This window comes from Stegostoma tigrinum, chromosome 16 (assembly GCF_030684315.1).
Source record: "Stegostoma tigrinum isolate sSteTig4 chromosome 16, sSteTig4.hap1, whole genome shotgun sequence".
Taxonomy (NCBI): Eukaryota; Metazoa; Chordata; class Chondrichthyes; order Orectolobiformes; family Stegostomatidae; genus Stegostoma; species Stegostoma tigrinum.
The window spans coordinates 25,219,585-25,237,763 of NC_081369.1; positions in this window are offsets into that span (position 1 = coordinate 25,219,585).

Below are 18,179 nucleotides of genomic sequence, written 5' to 3' on the forward strand. Positions count from 1 at the left end.
TTTCCTGATAGTGCTCCCCAAACTCTCATCGCTCTTGATGCACTGTCTACATTCCACGTGGCCCTCATGCCCTCTCCAATATATCCACTCACACACTGTCAACTACTGATAGACCTCATGAGCCCTGGCAAGACATTGGGAAATTTTTGAGATGCTCTTGAAACTGTCAAAATAACCATGAGGAAAATATGCTTCAAAAAACTCTTAAAAATTCTAAAACAGGCCTTCTATATTGTTCATGACCCCTCATATCTGGTGTGAACCAACTTACTGTGGGTGACTTCTAAAGCTGGCCTAACTACAAGGTACCTGAAATGATCACCCCTGTAACGAAGCCATCCCCTACTGAAATTACTGACTGCAAAATCATGACCCCTGTTCTCCTGCACTCTTGAAAATAGAAGAGGAAAAACACATCAGCCATAATTGATTTGATGGGCCAACTAGCCTCATTCTGCTTCTATATCTTATGGCTTTATGGAGTTCTGGACAGGAAGCATTCAGGAATCCTGGAATCAAGACCCATTGCTTCTTTTTCCCCTGTCTGAATTAAGTTTGCTATACGTGTGGATGGCAAAATTCAACACATTAAAACTTTTGAGCACAGAAGAGATACCTTGAATGGGTTCATATCGACTAGGCACATTACCTTTTCTATTCTCATGTGGATCTTGCTGGTGATGAGAGCAAAGGTAGTGAAAGTCTGTTTGAAATGTCTTTGAAGTCTGACTGCTGCCCCATGTGATGGTAAAGAACTTGATTACTTCAATGCAAATAAAATTAGAGGTTGATTCATAATCGACTGCCAAGCTGCAAGCATCCATATTGTTTTTGCACAAACTCAAAATCCACAGGATAGTGTGAGCCATCATTAAGCAAACCTTTTACAGCTTCAAACATGTTGTTAGGTGGAATCTTCCCAACACCTAAATGACATATAAGTCAGTTGGGGAAAAAATATTTGTGATTGGGAAAAAATGAGATTCTCGATGTCAAGTCAAAAAAGTTTGATCTTTCACTCAATATCTTACTGGTAAGATAACATTCTTGGTAGCAAGTGGTGAGATACCTACTCGCATATATTAACATTTCATTATTATCTAATCTCCTACCTCACTTATGTACTGTGTGGCATTTTACAAGACAACTTACTCACGGAGATAATCTATACCCTAACTTTTATTCTATTTAAAGGCAAGTATAAGATGCTGCATTCTTACACCACATTTAGAATACAAAAACAATAAAAAAGTATTTGCATAAACTTAACTCTATCAAAATACTGAGCAAAATAGTATATTATTTAACTACTGCTCATCAAAAGTTCCAATATTGCACCTTCCCATAAACATGCCCTTGGCTAAGGCAAATTCAGCAAAACAGATTTCCCTCATTTGCTATCTCCTCCAGTTCAAGAGAAAGGAAAAGTTGAAGGAATGAATCTAGCAGCAGAGAGAGAACTCAAACTTTTTGCAGCTACAGCAAGAGAGCAGTATCTGGCAATTTCAACTCCAAAAACCCACCTTCAGCGCCTGAAAGCAAAACTAAAACCCTGGGTATGTGTGAGCCTGATTCTACTCACTCATGCTTCTTTCATCTAAATTTTTTTTAAAAAGCTGAAACTATTTACTCTGTTATCCATGGAGCAGACACCTTGGTAACAAATTTATTACATGCCTCTTCAAGAGAGCCAGGGCAGAATAAATGCATCTAAAGGCACATCTCATCACATTGGAGATACTCCAGACTGCACAATTCTCCACGTGAATGTCTGAGTGGGTACTTGGCAGTTCCAGTTCAACACTCGCACCTTCATCTTGGCCAGCATTTCCCAACACCTCAGGGTAATCTCCATGGGCAATGACTGCCTGCATCTTCATCCAGAAAGGTTGGCACCGAGCATGCTCCAGGTTCGCTACAATATCATGGTGCATCTCCAGCTCATATACATTTCACTTCAATACTACACTTCGGGATGCAGTGACAATTTTCATTGCAATGCTGCTGCTGGAGGACTTTATGCATGGGTATAGATAAATGCATTGGAGCAGGATACATCTCATGGCTTTTAGCTTGCTTGAATGCTCACTGCATCTCTGTCTTTTCTTGCTTTGTGTTTTTACATATTGCTGCCTCACTCAGAACTTGCAGACACAGTACTTCCATCTTGCTTTCCCTTTTAGGACAGACACAAAATGAAACAGCCTGCCTTGCTTGCCAGCAATGATCACTCAGAGGTGAATGTGTCATCAGTGCCGCATATACAGCTTGTGGACCATGTCTTCTAGTTGAGAGGACAGTCAGGTCAAAGGGAACTGTCATCTGTCAGAGGATCCTACCACAGTCAGTCCAGGGCATTGTTTGATCAGTGCAGAGGTATGTACATAGTCACTCGGCCACAAGGAGTGATCAGGGCCAAGGGTTATGTACCATTACAGACTAAAGTTTGGGGCGACATTGAGTTCTGTAGGCCCAATCAAGCAGTCCAGGAAATACCAATTAAAACAATCAGGGAGCCGCACAGCTATCAGTCAGGGATCTGGTCAGTCATCACGCAGCGCCATAATCCCAAATCAGTTGAGAGCTGGGCCACAGGTAACACCAGAAGCCTAGTGACTGAAAATCATGGGAATGTTACCAGGGGCCACTGCAAATAGTCATTTATGGTCACCATCACCCTGGCTTCCTTAGTTAATACATCTAGCAATTAGTATAAATAAGTTGTCAGTTGAGGGCTGATGAAGGAATGTGGAGAGTTGGGTAACTGAAGGGGCTACCAGGGAGTGCAAGGAAGGAAGGAACATGGAAGTTCAGGAGGGGTCTCTTGATGACCAGGCTGAGTCCATGAGTTTCAGTGTGAAGCATAACCTGCGGCTTTCCATCCTATCTGAGCCTCAGTGTACAACGGGAAGGAGAAATCCATCACAGAAGCCAACCTTCCATCCACGGACTCCATTTACATGGCCTGTTGCCGTGGAATGGCTGCCAACATCATCAAAGACCCATCGCACCCTGACAATGCTCTCCTACAAACTTTTCCATCAAGCAGAAGTTACTGAAGCTTGAACACACACACCATCAGGTTCAAGAACAGCTTCTTTCCTGTTGTCATTGGACTATTGAATGGACTGTCTAACTTCAAATAACACTGGTCTTGCTCATGTTGATCTTGCTTAGCACACACCATGCATGGTGTAACCTGTATGCCTGTGTCCAATTGTTTTTTTTACACCCTATGGTCTGTATGTCCTTGCTTACTACGATTTGCCTGTCCTGCTTGTCAACAAAGCTTTTTACTGTACTTAGACCCATGTGACAATCAAGCAATCAATCTGAAATAGCTGCCAAAACACCAGGAGTGAGTGGAGTCAGCCAGAGGACGCGGGCTATTCTTGTGAGTAGTGTGAAACCCTTTGCGGGGCAATTGCATTAACTCGTCACTTACACTGCACAGGTTTAAGACATTATAGAATTCTTTAAATTGTATGAAATGCATCTAGTGACCAGCTGTGCAGCTTATACATCCTGGCCACAGCCAATCTTAAACATGTCATTGGTCACTACACATAGATCTCTGTGAAGCAAAAGTAATCACAGACGACTATAAAAGTCTTACCTGAGGGCCACAACTGATAAAGCCCATCCAAGGTTTCTCAGCAGAAGGAACTGGAGCTGAGTTCCTCACACCTTGAACTGTAAGTATTTTCTAACATGCTTTTATGTAATGTTGCCTTTCCTTGCTGAAGTTGGGTTGGGGTGTTGGAGAATAAGGTTCCAGTGATTATACTACACTTACAATGTCCTATTGTATTTGTGGGAGTTGGATTGTGTTGCATAACATTGGTGTAAGGCCTGTAATGTCAAAGGTCCATGTGCAGGCATTCTGTGCCCTCTTTGTTATAATTTATGTCCATTCTGAATGTTGGACCTCTCAGATAACTATCTGTTTTGTTTCTGATACTGTGGAGCTGATCGCCGAGGTGGTCAAATTGCCCAGGTTTGAATCCCACCATAGCAGATGGTGGAATTTGAATTCAATAAAAAAAAATATCTGGGATTAAGAATCTACTGAAGACGATGAAATTATTGTCGATTGTCAGAAATCTGCCATCCTCACCTTTTCTGGTTTACATGTGACTCTAGACCCACAGCAATATGATTGACTTTCAGGTGTGTGCTGAAATGATCTAGAAAGCCACCATTGTATCAATTGCTATGAAGACTTAACAATGTGTACAATCTACCTTTTGCACTGCAGAATTTCACCAAAGATCCTTAGTATTTTCCAAATCCATGACAACTTCCATCTAGAAAGGCAAGGGCAGTAGATACATGGGAACACCACAACCGGTAAGTTCCCCTCCAAGCCACTCACCATCCTGACTTGGAAATGTACCATGATTCCTTCATTGTACCTGGGTCAAATCCTGAAATTCCTCTCCTTGGAGGGTATCCCTTCAGCAGTTTGACTGCAACAGTTCAATATGGCAGCTCACCACCACCTTCTCAAGGGCAACTAGGGATAGACAATAAATTATGGCCTAGCCAGCAATGTCCCATGTGTGAATTTAAAAAAAAACTCATGGTATTTCTTCTTGAAACCAAGGTCAATGGATCCTGCCACCATTGTGGTTATTGTCACTGTGGCCATGGTAATACTACAAAGATGATGAGAGATTGAAAGAGGACTAAGAATTTATAGACTACTGGGGACAGTTTTCTGGAACAATGCATTGTGGACCCAAACACAGATTAGGTTATTTTGGAACTGGTATTGTTGAATGAGGTATGTTTAATAAATGATCTTAGAGTAAAAGATCCTTCAGAAAACAGTGTCTGCAACAGAAGTCATGGCAGAACTTAACATACAGTTTGAGAGTGGGTCAGAAAAAAAAACCTGAGCTAAATTTAAATTACAGAGGAATAATGGCTGAGTTGACTGGAGTGGAGTGGGAAAGGAGTTTAGCAGAACAGCAGGTTGAGGAACAATGGCAGACATTTAAGAAAATAGTTCATGACAAAAAAAAATCCCTGTAAGAAAGAAGGATACAAGGGGATAAAATGACCATGGTCAACCAAGGAAGTTAAGGATTTTATGAACTTGAAAGAAAATAAATGCAATATAGCAAAGATTAATGGTAATTCAGTAGATTGGTCAACTTTTATTGGCTTTTAAAACTTTCCCAAAGAAAAAGAGGGAGCAAATAAACCATGAGGCATACAAGTGAGTAATAAATTATACACAGTAAGAGCTTCTTTAAATATGTTATAAAGAAAACGAAAGGGGGGAACGGGTGGAAGGGGAAGCAAATAAACATCACCAGAAAAAATATACTAGGGAAAGTAATAGAGCTAAAATCTAATAAGCCCCCCTGGACCTAATAGATTTCATTCCAGGATTTGGAAGGAAATGGCTACAGAGATAATTGGTGGACAGGAAGTAATTCTCCAAGAATCATTAGATTTGAGAAAAATTCCAGAAGAATGTAAAATTTTCAATGTAAAACCTTTATTCAGAAAGTCAGAAAGCAAAATAAATTATGTTGAGAGCACCATATCATAATGCAGCAGACATTGTTCAATTTCAATTCCTCATATGTGCGTTTTATGTGTGTCTATGTGTGAATGTCTGCACATCCTTATCCTTGCATCCTACACTCTGCACAAGTGGAACAGGCCAACAGAAGTATGATGGACACTGAGAAGCTGATAGGTCAGCAGCATTCCCTCATGAGGAAAATGAGACCATTGAAATGGACCAATTTCATCTCTCTTCACTGCAACCTGATTGAGCACTGAAACATTGGACACAACAAGCTGGATAGAACTTAACTGACACCAGTTCCAATAGATGTGAGTTGGTTGGGATAATCATTTGTTGACTGTAAACTGCTCTTTGAAAGGCAAGCAGGCCCTGTTTGTTCACAGAAACAACGTTTCTTTTGTTTCATTTTCTTCACTTTTCCTGTTGTCGATAAAAGTTAACAATTTTTGAAGGCTTTCCAATATGTAATGCTTCCACGTGATATATTGACATGATGTCATGCAACAGCATTTTAACATGGCATGGAGCAAAGAATGGGTAGTATCTGCAGCCTTGCTCTTGTAGCTGCAGTTACTATGACAGCCAATGAGACAGATGATGATCTAAGGAGGCAGTACATTTTTGATTGTGCCATTCAGGCCTTAGAAGCTTTACTTTTTGGTTTCCTTCCACTACAGGTAGTGTGAAGGCCAATACCTGGCTGACAGCATTTGACCTCGTGCATGGTTGGTCTTTAAATATGACACCAATGGCATAAATCCTGGAAGGTCTGGATGAGTACTTCCGTCACTGTAGAGTGATGGTAGTGCAAGCATGTTGCTGTAGGGGTGCAGTGCATACGTCATGACCTGTGCATTGGAGAATGCTCATGTGAGATAATTCTCTAAAGTTCATAAAGAGAAACTCCATGAAACTCCCTGAAGAGAGGTCTGATTTTTGGTAAAATTTAGACCACTGCTTCAGTTAATGATGGTTAACTCCATGTTACAGTATAATTGGCAAAAATGTGCCTTTTCATTTCAGTATCAGAAGTATTTAAATCTAAGACCAATAAGCTATTTCATTTCCTAAAATGGTAAAATGCAGGACTTTAAAATAACGTTGGATATATTTCAGAAAGGTATTTGTTAGTCAATATCAGAGTTTGGACAATTTTTGACTCAGAATGCTGTACCAGTGCACAAAATGTAAGTTCATAGCTAATTATAAAAGCAACCAGGTTATTTGAAAGTGATTGTTAATACTGGCCTAGTATCCTCTGCACCATTGTCATGCAAATATTATGAGCTGGTGCAAATGGAGATAAACGTATAACGGAATAGTTGCAAACTGCAAAGCTCAAATTCAGTGAATTTCTTTTTGGCAGATAAAATCCATTAACCCTGGCTGTTGTGCAATAACAACTTATTCTAAATTTAGGACAGGAATCTCATATTGTTTAAGGGTTATCTATTGCACAGTTAATGCATATTGAGATATATGGAAAGAAATGGTGTCCAATATTTCCTTCAAAAATGGCATTAAAAAACTGTACTTTAAATGTACCTAATCCCTCAATATTCTTGTTAGTATGCTCCATTGCTGGCCTGTCAAACTGAAAACAGATAAACCAGTCAGAAATTGCTGGTTCAGTGGAAACCAGAGTTAAACCTACTGGGCAGCATTGTGTTATGCAGTTGACTGAATTCTGTCCAATATGTCAATTACTTGTAAGGAAAGACAAATAAGAATAGATTTCTTTGAGGGTCTGTGGTTGTTAGTGGTGTGGGGGTAGTTCCTAATTTCTTCATTTAGACAGTGATTTAACGGAGGTTATTCCAGCCAACTTACATCTACTCCAAAATCACACTGGAGACCTGCTCTGTTCATCTACTCTTCAAGTGGTGAAGGTGAAAATTATTCCCTTGCATTTCATTCATTTTTATCCTATTCCATCCCATCAATCCAAGGCAGTTCTACTTTCTTCTGTTCAGATTTTGGTGTGATGGGAGGAGTAGTGGTGTTACAGTATTGGGTATTTCGGAAGGGACAGAGGCAGATCTGTCTCACAGTCTTCACTGTGGCTGTTTTGCTGTTGTCAATTTTTTTCCGGGGAGAGCTCTGCTGCCTGTTTTTTCACCTCTGCCAGTGTACTGAGTGCTCCTTTGCCATTGGTACTCTGTGCTGTCAAACTGAGAAATAATGGAAGTCACTTACTGAAGATGGACGAGTTTGTATTCTGCAAAGACCGTAATCCAACCCATCACTTGAATTACACTTTTCTCATTAATGTCATCGAGCAGGTTAAAATGTGGCTCAAAATGACAGTTTAGACTGTTTTTCAAAATGTCCTATTTCTATACTCATTTTGGAATTCACATTCTTCATTATACATTAACAAAATGCACATGGGCCATGGCAATTTCATCTTTGATAATGTGTAACAAAATATACATGTCTCAGAACTATATTTAAGTGCAATTACTTCAGACACATGGCACTAGACAAGAAAATATCAATGAGTTGTTCTACATTTTGCTTTCATTTAGACAGTTGTCTTATGCAAACAATACATAAGTGTCTTCGAGAATTTTGCGTTAGTACTTGGTTTATGAAACTGTCACAGTTTGAAACTAGTTGTAATAAAACAGTCAATGAAATTGTTTCAATGGTTAGTGAAATCTAAGAGATAACAGCACAATATATTATACTGAGACAGTCTTGCCATTTTTTTGAATTCTGCTGCTTTCATACATCAATTTATTTCACACGTTGTTTAAGGGGTTCAACAATAATATGGTGCCTCTCATACAGTGTCAACTGATTCAGAAGAGAATCTATATATTCTCATTTAGCAGAGGTGTTGAGACCACAGTTCATATATTTTAAAATCATTTGCTTTGAAAAAGGATGACAAAATTCAGAATAGAAAGGAATCAAAGCTAGAATTTGCTTTCTATCTTACCTTCTTTTGTTCAGCAGAAATGCGCACAGACTTGTCCCTCAAGCATCATACGTTCTGCATCACACTTTAGGGTCATGTTTTTTGATTTATTCACATTTTTGTGGAAGAAAGGAAAGTTGAAATTCTGGAATAATGAAAACTGTTGAAAACAAAACAAAAGTTGAATCAATTAAACAGTTCAAACTTTTTTCCACACAAATCTTGGGCCTGATTTTCTGTTCCACATGGATGGGTCTGATGGTGGAGGATGTAGGGCATAAAATTCAGAGGGCCCAGAACCCATCTTAATCTTACCAAATAATTTGGGAAGCTTGCCTGACGATGGACCCATTCCCATTAACTATCCCTGTGCCACCAGAGTTTAACTGGTAGCAGGAAGGGCACACACAATCCACAATGCCCAATGGATTTTCCTACGCATGCAGGTGTTGCACCAGAATGGTACTCCTCCCTAGCTGATTTCCTTGGCCCATCTGAGGACTACCTCAAGGTGCTACCTATGTCCAGGTTTCCTTCCACCCCAGGGTCCCTCAAATCTTAGTCCTCAGCCTGTCACTCTCCCACCTGGTGAGACCCCCAAACACTTAACCAAAATCCTGGTATAACATCGTGTATTTCTGATATGATTTTTCTGTATGATCAGATGCTTCCTATGGTAGGATTTCCCAAGTCAGAAGGATGGAAACACCACCACTGACCTATTAACAATAACTTTGGTTTTAATGGTTGCAGGGCAACCCTTGTTCTCCTCAGTGGTGACACATTGGTAGACACTCCTCCACCAACTTCAATCAATGAGGTTGCAAGGGATGAAGTAGCACCATGGACCTGCAGACTTGTACAATTGTGCCCAAAAGGTTGGTTAACTCAGTTGCTATTTTGGGTGCAATTCTCAACTGGCTTAGGTTACTATGAAGGACTCTCCTTCTCCCCTCTCCTGTTGCCTGAAGTGTGGTGACCTTCAGTTTAAACCACCACCACTTGTCTATCCCTCCCTAATTAGAGAGCAGCCCTACAGTCCGGTAAGTCTGTGGTAAATTTACCTTTATATTTGTGTCTCTGTTGTCTGCTTTTTACCTTTCGCACAGTTCATAGTCTCACATACATATTTCTCAATTTTCCCTCCACAATGAACAAATATTTGTGCATCCAAATTGCATGAAATCAGTTTCTTCAATTTTTTATGTCTTTCTGCCATCAACTGCTTCATCCCACCTGCTTCTTACCTCTGATCACTTTCCCACTGGCCCTGTTGCTTCTACCCTTACATAATCAGTTTGCCATAAATTAAATCCCAAATGTTTCACCAACCAGTCCTCCCTTGGTCTGAATGGTTCTTTTGCACATCCATCTGTTCCACCTCCATCAATGTAATAGACCAGAGCCTCACTTAAACAGTTCTTCTAAATATGATATCATCCTCATGATACACATGTATAACCAAAATAAATTACATTGCCTCACTTTTACCATCCCCATTCAAATGGTTATAGAACTTAAATAAAAACTATATTCTGCATTATTTAAGAATTAATGCACTCTAAGTTCTTTTAAATTATTGAAATAAACAACATTTCCATATAAACAAATCTGCCTTATATTAACTACCTTTCACTTATCTCCTATTTAGAACACTCTCTGACTTAACTAGAGCAGGTCATCTAAAAATGTTATACCTTTACATTTTGCCTATTTCCCCAGTATCCAATTTCCAATGTCAAACTCTGTTGTTCTCAATCAAAGGCTCAAATGACACTTATAGCTCGAAAAAGTATAAGACTTAAAATTTTCCTGAGTATTTATGGTTAATCAATTAAACTGCTAATAAAAATTTGAATCCTGTTGCCTGTAACAAATTAGAAACTAGAACCATGAGAAATTCTGACAATCTGTCCATTATGCAAAGGCAAAGTAATTCAAATTGTTCAGTCTTTTTTTCCCAAGTGCTTTTTAATCACCATTTTTTCCTCCTTCCAATACAAACAATAATAAAAGAAAAGGTTTTCAGAATGATATAATTAAATGCAACATAAAATGTTATGGCTTTGAATAACTCCATTAATGTTTTCATTCACATCTCCTTGTCAGTTATTGGACCATTTGTACTTTATCTTGCTTAAAATGAAAAATCAAAACCAACAATTGATGACAGGAAAAATTATTCATACAGCTGTGCACATTATTTTTCTAACAACGAGTATGAGAAAAATGATTTGTTTGTCAGGAACTAATCACAAAAAATACATTCTAGCCAAAAATTTGAAGTGAAGAAGTGAATCTTCCCTGCACTTCTGCAACAAAATTTTGAAAAACTGATAACCCCTGAAAATGGGCATTAGGAGCGCGATGCACAATTAGTCCATATCATTCATTTTGATGTAGATGGCAAACAAACTTTGTAGTACCTTGTCATTACCAAGACTTAAGCAGACAGTCCATGCTAACCATGCTGTTGAGTGGCAGCATGCCTCGACTGCGGACAAATATCTGTGGGCAAATAATGATTCAAACCATTCTCAACTACTTAAAGCCATCCTGCACCTCTTGAATGAGAGGTGCATTGGTGTACCTCACAAATATGAGGTGGGAGAAGTGGGTAGATGGGAGAGAAGATGGATCGGTTGTGTCAGGTCAAAGAGATGTGGATGAGAGGGAGGGTTGGTCATGGGATGAAGCCGGGGTGGGGAGATTTTGAAAGTGGCAAAGCCCACATTGAGACCATTGGGCTGCGGGCTCCCAAGGTAGAATATGAGGTGCTGCTCCTTCAGTTTCTGGGTGGTGTCATTGTGACTCTGGAGGAGGCCCAGGTTGGACATATCACCCAGGGAGTGGGAGGGGGAGTTGAAACGGTTCACGATTGGAAGGTGTTTTTGTTTGTTATGAATAGAGTGCAGGTGGTCTACAGAACGATCTCACTAATGTAGAGGAGGCCACATCAGGAGCCGCGGATGCAATAGACCTTCTACCTTTAAAGAACTTTGCGTAGAGCTTGGAGCCCACTCCATCTGGATGTGGTGACCGATCCATTATTAGACACAGCAATAGTATGGTGCCTGACAGCTGATGTCGCAGTTTCTACAGTAACACAGGCAGAAACCCACCCAATATCCGAATGCTCCTGTGAAAGTTCAGATTGAAATCGTGCAAACTCAGCTTGTGAGAACTCAGTGTTCCAAGGAGCTTTGTCGGTTCCTTCAAAATGCCAGCCTCCTGCCCTCGAATACACGGCTAGGATTGACTGATGAGTGCAGTAGCATCCGAGACCTGCCGTCTTGTCTCACGATGACGGCATTCACCTTTTGATGCTGACATAACACGGTGAGAGCTGGATGAACACAATAGGCCAAGGAGCATCAGAGGAACAGGAAGGCTGATTTTTCGGGCAGAGACCCTTCTTAAGGAATGGGGGAGGGAAAGGGGCTTCTGAAATAAATAGGGAGAGAGGGGGAGGTGGAGAGAAGGTGGATAGAGGAGAAGATAGGTGGAGAGAAAACAGACAGGTCAGAGAGGCGGAGATGGAGCCAGTAAAGATGAGTGTGGGTGGGGAGTTAGAGAGGAGATAGGTCAGTCCAGGGAGGATGGACATGCCAAGGAGGCGGGAAGAGGTTAGTAGGTAGGAGATGGGAGTGAGGCTTGAGGTGGGAGGAGGGGATAGGTGGGAGGAAGGGCAGGTTAGGGAGGCGGAGACAAGATGGGCTGGTTTTGGGATACAGTAGGGGAGTGTTCTTGGCCTGGGAGGAGGGTGAGGGAGGAGGTGTACAGGCAGGTGTAGCACTTCCTGCAGTTGCAGGGTAAAGTGCCGGCTGTGGTGGGGCTGGAGGGGAGTGTGGAGCAGACAAGGGAGTCCTGGAGAGAGTGGTCCCTACGGAAAGTAGATAAGGGTGGTGGGGGGGAGAAATGTCTTTGGTGGTGGGGTCAGATTGCAGATAGTGGAAGAAATTGGAAAGAAATTGGGCTGGGTGTTGCAATGAAAAACTCTTCTGAAAACGCGACACAACTGACATTTAGTCAAACAAACATAAGATCTAGCCTCATGTTTGCAAAGTATCATAGTCAGTTAATCTTGAGGTGTGCCTGGAGTGCGCAGAGCCCATTGTAAACTTTGGTTCTGTAGGAACAGAAGGGTCAATGCTCCTAACACTGTTTTTGAACCAATGGTATGTGAGGTATATATGCAAGCTTAGTGTTCTCTTGCTTTTGCCAGAATCACACGGCAGAAATATGGAGTTAACAAGTTGTGACTTCACTCAGCATGTAAAGTGGATTTGGTGCCAATGGTGTGAATTTCAATCTCAGCACTTCAGCTAACAATCCCCTTAAACATCACAGAGTTGAAAATGCATTCAGCAGCAGGACGCACTGGCCACCAGTACTTCTTAAAGGAATTAACTGCACTAAAGTTAGTTCTGATTGATTTCTATTGACTGCTGTCGAGTTAGTAGGAGTGTGCAGTGATTTGGACTGTTATTTGAAGTTGCTGAATTCTGGGGAGAGTCGTGGCACATGAGGCAGGCTCTGCTGTTGTAGTCAAGTTCTAGGTCAAGTCATTTGCTCACAAGCCTAGCTGCTGCAGCTTTTGCTTCACTTTGCCTACAATGTGGCAAGGAGAATGAGCTGTAGCAACCCAGTGAAGGATAAGCTGCTCAAAGAGGAGTGGGAAGAAAGGCTCCTCAAAGGAGGCCACAGATTCAGAGAGCATTGCTACTATCTCAGCTTAAGCAGTGGGCAAACACCTCTGTTTCACTGGTGCTCATTTAAATCTGCCACCTAAAAGTAGATCTTGCCAAAAATTGCCAATGCAGGTGACCTCTCCCATATCTTCCGGTTTACCATGCACTGCAAAAATATGAATATATTCAAGCCCCTTTTGCTAGACAGTGCACATATGCCATGTCAAATGTTCTTGAGCATTGAGATTACTTGAGTGTTTAAGTGTCTTCTTCTAGGGCCATTGTCACACTCTCTATGTCATGAGATTTCAAGGTCTGCTGCATCCTGTACAACCTCATCATCTGATGAAGCATTCAGGCCCAAAACGTCAGCTTTCCTGCTCCTAAGATGCTGCTTGGCCTGCTGTGTTCATCCAGCTCCACACCTTGTTGCTTGCTAGCATGTTTGGCTAAGAGGACACACTGGTGGTTAGTAACTGAGGGAAAATGTGAAATTTTTGGTGTTTGGGGAACTCGGGTATCACAGTTGGGTAAACTAAGCTTGGCCACTCCAGACAAAGAAACAGTTCTGCTGCCCTCTCCCTTCTACCATCTCCTCCTCCTCATCGTCCTCTTCTCTTTCTTCCCCACAACTGCTTACCATGTAGCTGCAAATAGACTTGATGGTGAGATAACAAAGTGTGGAGCTGGATGAACACAGCAGGCCAAGCAGCATCTTAGGAGCACAAAAGCTGACGTTTTGGGCCTAGAGCCTTCATCAGAAGAGTGGATATACACTGAAAGAGTAGTAGCCCTGTCATCCACATTATCTTTGAAAAGCTGCAGTGTACTTGGATAAGCATTGGCAATCCAGTATTGCCCCTTATTGACAGAAAAATGATTCAGCAGACATAAACTAATAATGCTAACAACGTATAGTTGGCATGGCTGACACTCCCGTTCATACACAATCGTATTCCCCTACACCAATTGCTGTGTAACCACCAGGCCACACAACTACTTTACTTGTCCTTACCTACATCCCATCTAACCATTCTCCGTAAGTCAATACTACTCTGCCCCCAGGGCACATTGTAGAACCACAACTTATCATTGGACAATGGGGGAACATTACATACAGGCAAACAATTGGACCATTCCAAATATGAACTTTTATTTACAGAAAACAAAAGGGAACATAACCAAAAAGAGTCGAGACTGTGGTTTGCCCTGACAATGAAAGCCAAATGCTGGCATCATGACCAATGACTATTTAACACTCCACGATGGTCTGCTGCACCCAGTCTCATCTACTGGAGCTGGGTGTCAGTCAGATCCTGTTCTGTTTGTAGCACCGACAACTCAACTCCATCATGGAAAAAAAGAGAGCTTCCTCCTCCCCAGGGGGCTCATTCTTTTCCTCAGAAAACCACTCCATTTCTCCCAGTTCCTCGGCATCCATCCCATCGCCTCATTGCCTGCTCCATCTGTGTGGAACACATCATACCAGGATGATGTGATCTGCTGTGCCCAGTCAGTCCAGGCAGCAGAATCACTTCTTTGGGAAACTCATCATCTGTCCCAGCACGACCCTGGCTACCTCATGTGCCCTAACCTGGTGAAGGTGCTGTGCCAGCTGGGTGGCCAATACATTACACCATAAAGAGAGTGACCTGCAGTACTCTGGCTCCTGCCCCACCTCAGCCCCACATCACCATTCAACATATCATTGGGTATAGTCAAGCCCATTGTAATATGACAAATGATGAAGTGATGTTACCCTTCTTCCCCAGCACCCTGAGAAGTTTCAAAATGATAGGACACTTTTGGCCTGCATTCACTTGTTTTAAAGTCATTATCACTAATGTCTGCATCACTGAGGTAAAAATGTTTGATTTGCAGGCACTGGCAGCACACCACAGAATTCTTGCTGAGCAGCCCTCAGACATGACTGAGCCAGGGCCCAAACTGTTGTGTTTGCAGCTCCCTGACTGACTATAAATTTTTGCCCGAGCTGCTTGTGACTGGCTCAAGCAGACAGCTGATATGGCCAAGCCCCTGGACTGTGAGTGGTCTCTCCCTGTGTCTGCCATTACTGGGATCCCCTCATTGAAAGCTGTGCCTCCCTTCCCCACCCGTTTTGGATTCTGAACTTGCCCCCACCTCATTTTCAACATGACCAGAACATGCAATGTGTGCTGTTGCGCAGGCAGCTGGCACATGAGAGATTGGTGCCTTGGTTTACTGGATGGCAAGATGTCCCTCCCTCCAACAGATCTCTACTGAGAACTATGACAAGCAGCATGCTTGAGTTTCTGTGCTAATGATACATATTTACAGAAATACTAATAGCCTTTAAGCACTGGATAATGGACCGATGCTCTAACAGTTTTGGCAAGGTAAAGCAAAGCATTGACTCTGAGCAGGCAGATGGGTGCAAAGTAAATAAGTGTTAAGAAGTGAGCGGGTAACCCTGAGACGCAGCCTGGTCCGATCTGTGAACTGTGCACAGTGTCCTTGCAATGCCAGTCGCAGGTGTGCCATGGAATATGAGTCTGTGTTACCAAAGCATCCTGCAAGTGGATTGGAGAATCCTGAGGGGTTGGCAAGTGTCAGATGCCAGTATCTGTGGACAAGGTTACGTGTAACAGTGCCCATGGCTCATGCCCTGAGATGCCGTTTCGTGATAAGCAACATGGAGAATCTCCACAGCCAGTGGTGATCTGAAGTTGCAGGTACCTGCTCTAACTTCAACATCGAAGATTCTTGACATCTTAGTTTGTTTGGTGTGTTTTGTAAGATAGAAAGCTGTATATTAGTCAGGGGAGATGTGCAGATAATAGAGTTTAACAAGCAATGATTCCCCTCAAATCAGTGACCTACTGCTGTCATGATAGACAACGGGAACTGCAGATCCAAGATAACAAAGTATGGAGCTGGATGAACACAGCAGGCCAAGCAGCATCTGTGCTCCTAAGCTCCACACTTTGTTATCTCTTACTACTGTCATGATGCCTGGGAGATGTGTGCAAGATGCAGTGACTTGTTCCCTGTGTGGGGATAGCCCTTGCTGGACCTCCTGCACCATTCCACCATGTGTCCGACCACACAGTTCAGGCCCATATAAAGCTTACATCTGAAAGGACTGCAGACGCTGTAAATCAGGAACAAAAGCGGCTGTTATGAGGAAGGGTCACCAGACCCAAAATGTTAACTTGGATTTTTTTCTTCATAGATGCTGAGCTTTTCCAGAAATTTCTGCTTTTGTTCCTTCTAAGATTCCACTGGTTTGGAATCTGCAGATGAGCTACGTTTCATTTAATTTTAAAAATTCCAGTGGCATATTTTTACCTGATTAGTTCAAGCTCACATTTGCAATCTAATAAATCAAAACTCTCAATGATAACAATTGGCAAAAATCTAACCTGTAAATAAGTCTAAAGTACTTCAAAATCTTTTCTCCTAATAACCAACATTTCTAATGTTGAATGAAGTGTTTGCATGACTGATAGCATAAAACATTTTGTATGTTGGAATACATGATTAGACTTGTCAATAAAATTGTCTCCTATAGCTCTGGTGCCATTCATTAATGTTTTAACTTGGTTCAATCTTACTCAGAGCAGCTGCAGTTTGGGGAAGGAGACCAGGGTAGGGGGATGGGAGTGTTGCATGGAAAGGGGAGTTGGTAATAGCTCATGTAATTATTATCTCCCATGTTTTATCCTTTGTTCAATCTCTCAAAATAGTGCTCATTAACAAAACAGCAACCCACACAGCAGACTCGGTGGCTTACAAATATGGGTCTGGTATTTCTCACATCATGTGGTGTGAATTCCTGTTGCCAGCTGGGACATACAGCCAGCGTCACCTCATCACTGATGATTGGCAAACCATTCACTGGTCCCCTCAGCTACCAGTTAACCAGCTACTTCAGAAACGTGGGTGAAATTTACCCCTCCCTCCCTGGTGCAGTTTGAGCAATGCAGGAAAAGTAGGGAAAATACAGCGAGAAAGAAAGAAAAATCAGATTCTCTATGTCATAGAAGTGTTTTGAGATTTTCCCCTCAAGCCTTAAGTGGTGAATTCAGAATCTCACCATTGCGTGTTGATTACCTTATTCCCACGCTTCTGCATCTCATGAAAAGGGGGTCAGTTAGCTCAGTTGGCTGGATGGCGATATGGAGCACAGATTCAATTCCTGCACTAGCTGAGCTTACCATGACAGTCTTACCTTCTCAATCTGGCCTCGCATGGTCCACTGCCATTTGTCTCTGTCTCTAGAGAGTGTGGGGCCCTATGGTCCTCCCAGAATATGGCAACTTGCTCTTGTTTGCCTCACTTTTGCACCACTCCCAATTTTCTTCCACCTTGAGAAAGTAGACTGTGCAAATTCCTGAACTGAAAGTCAGTGCAAGTACCTGCCGCTTGCAACTTGCTGAGTGTTTCTGTGACCATCATGCAGCTGCTTCTTCAGAACAACATCCCTGCCACTTCTTGGGCCCACATCTTCCTTGATCCTTCATCCAGGTAAATCACCAGCTGCACCATCTCACCATACCTGCTTCCAGGCTGACTCTTATACCACTTCGAACCTTCAGCACTTTGGACATTTAGGACTAGCATGATGCTGCAGGGATGCCCATATAGCTCATGCATCTGCACTGGTTGCATTTTATTGTTATTAGCTTGCTTTCATAGTGTTCACTCACTTTGTGCTCACTTGGACATTGCCAGCCTCTGTCTATTTCACTTTGCTTTCTTAGCAGATACTCACTGACCTTGGCACAGTCTTAAAGGCTATTAGCCTCTGTGGTTCACTTGCTTTCAAAATGCAAAGGCTATTTAGCACTCAGTTACACCATGCCAACCTCTGTGACTTGCATTGTTTTTTTGGTGCAGGTGGAAAGCTAGCCAATGTCATATTGAGGAATACTGACCTGTCATGGGAGGGAACATGTTCTTTTTTAGCACTGAGCTATGTTAATGTCACAACTACAGCATGGGTAACCAATTTACACAACTAACTCACTGTATATAC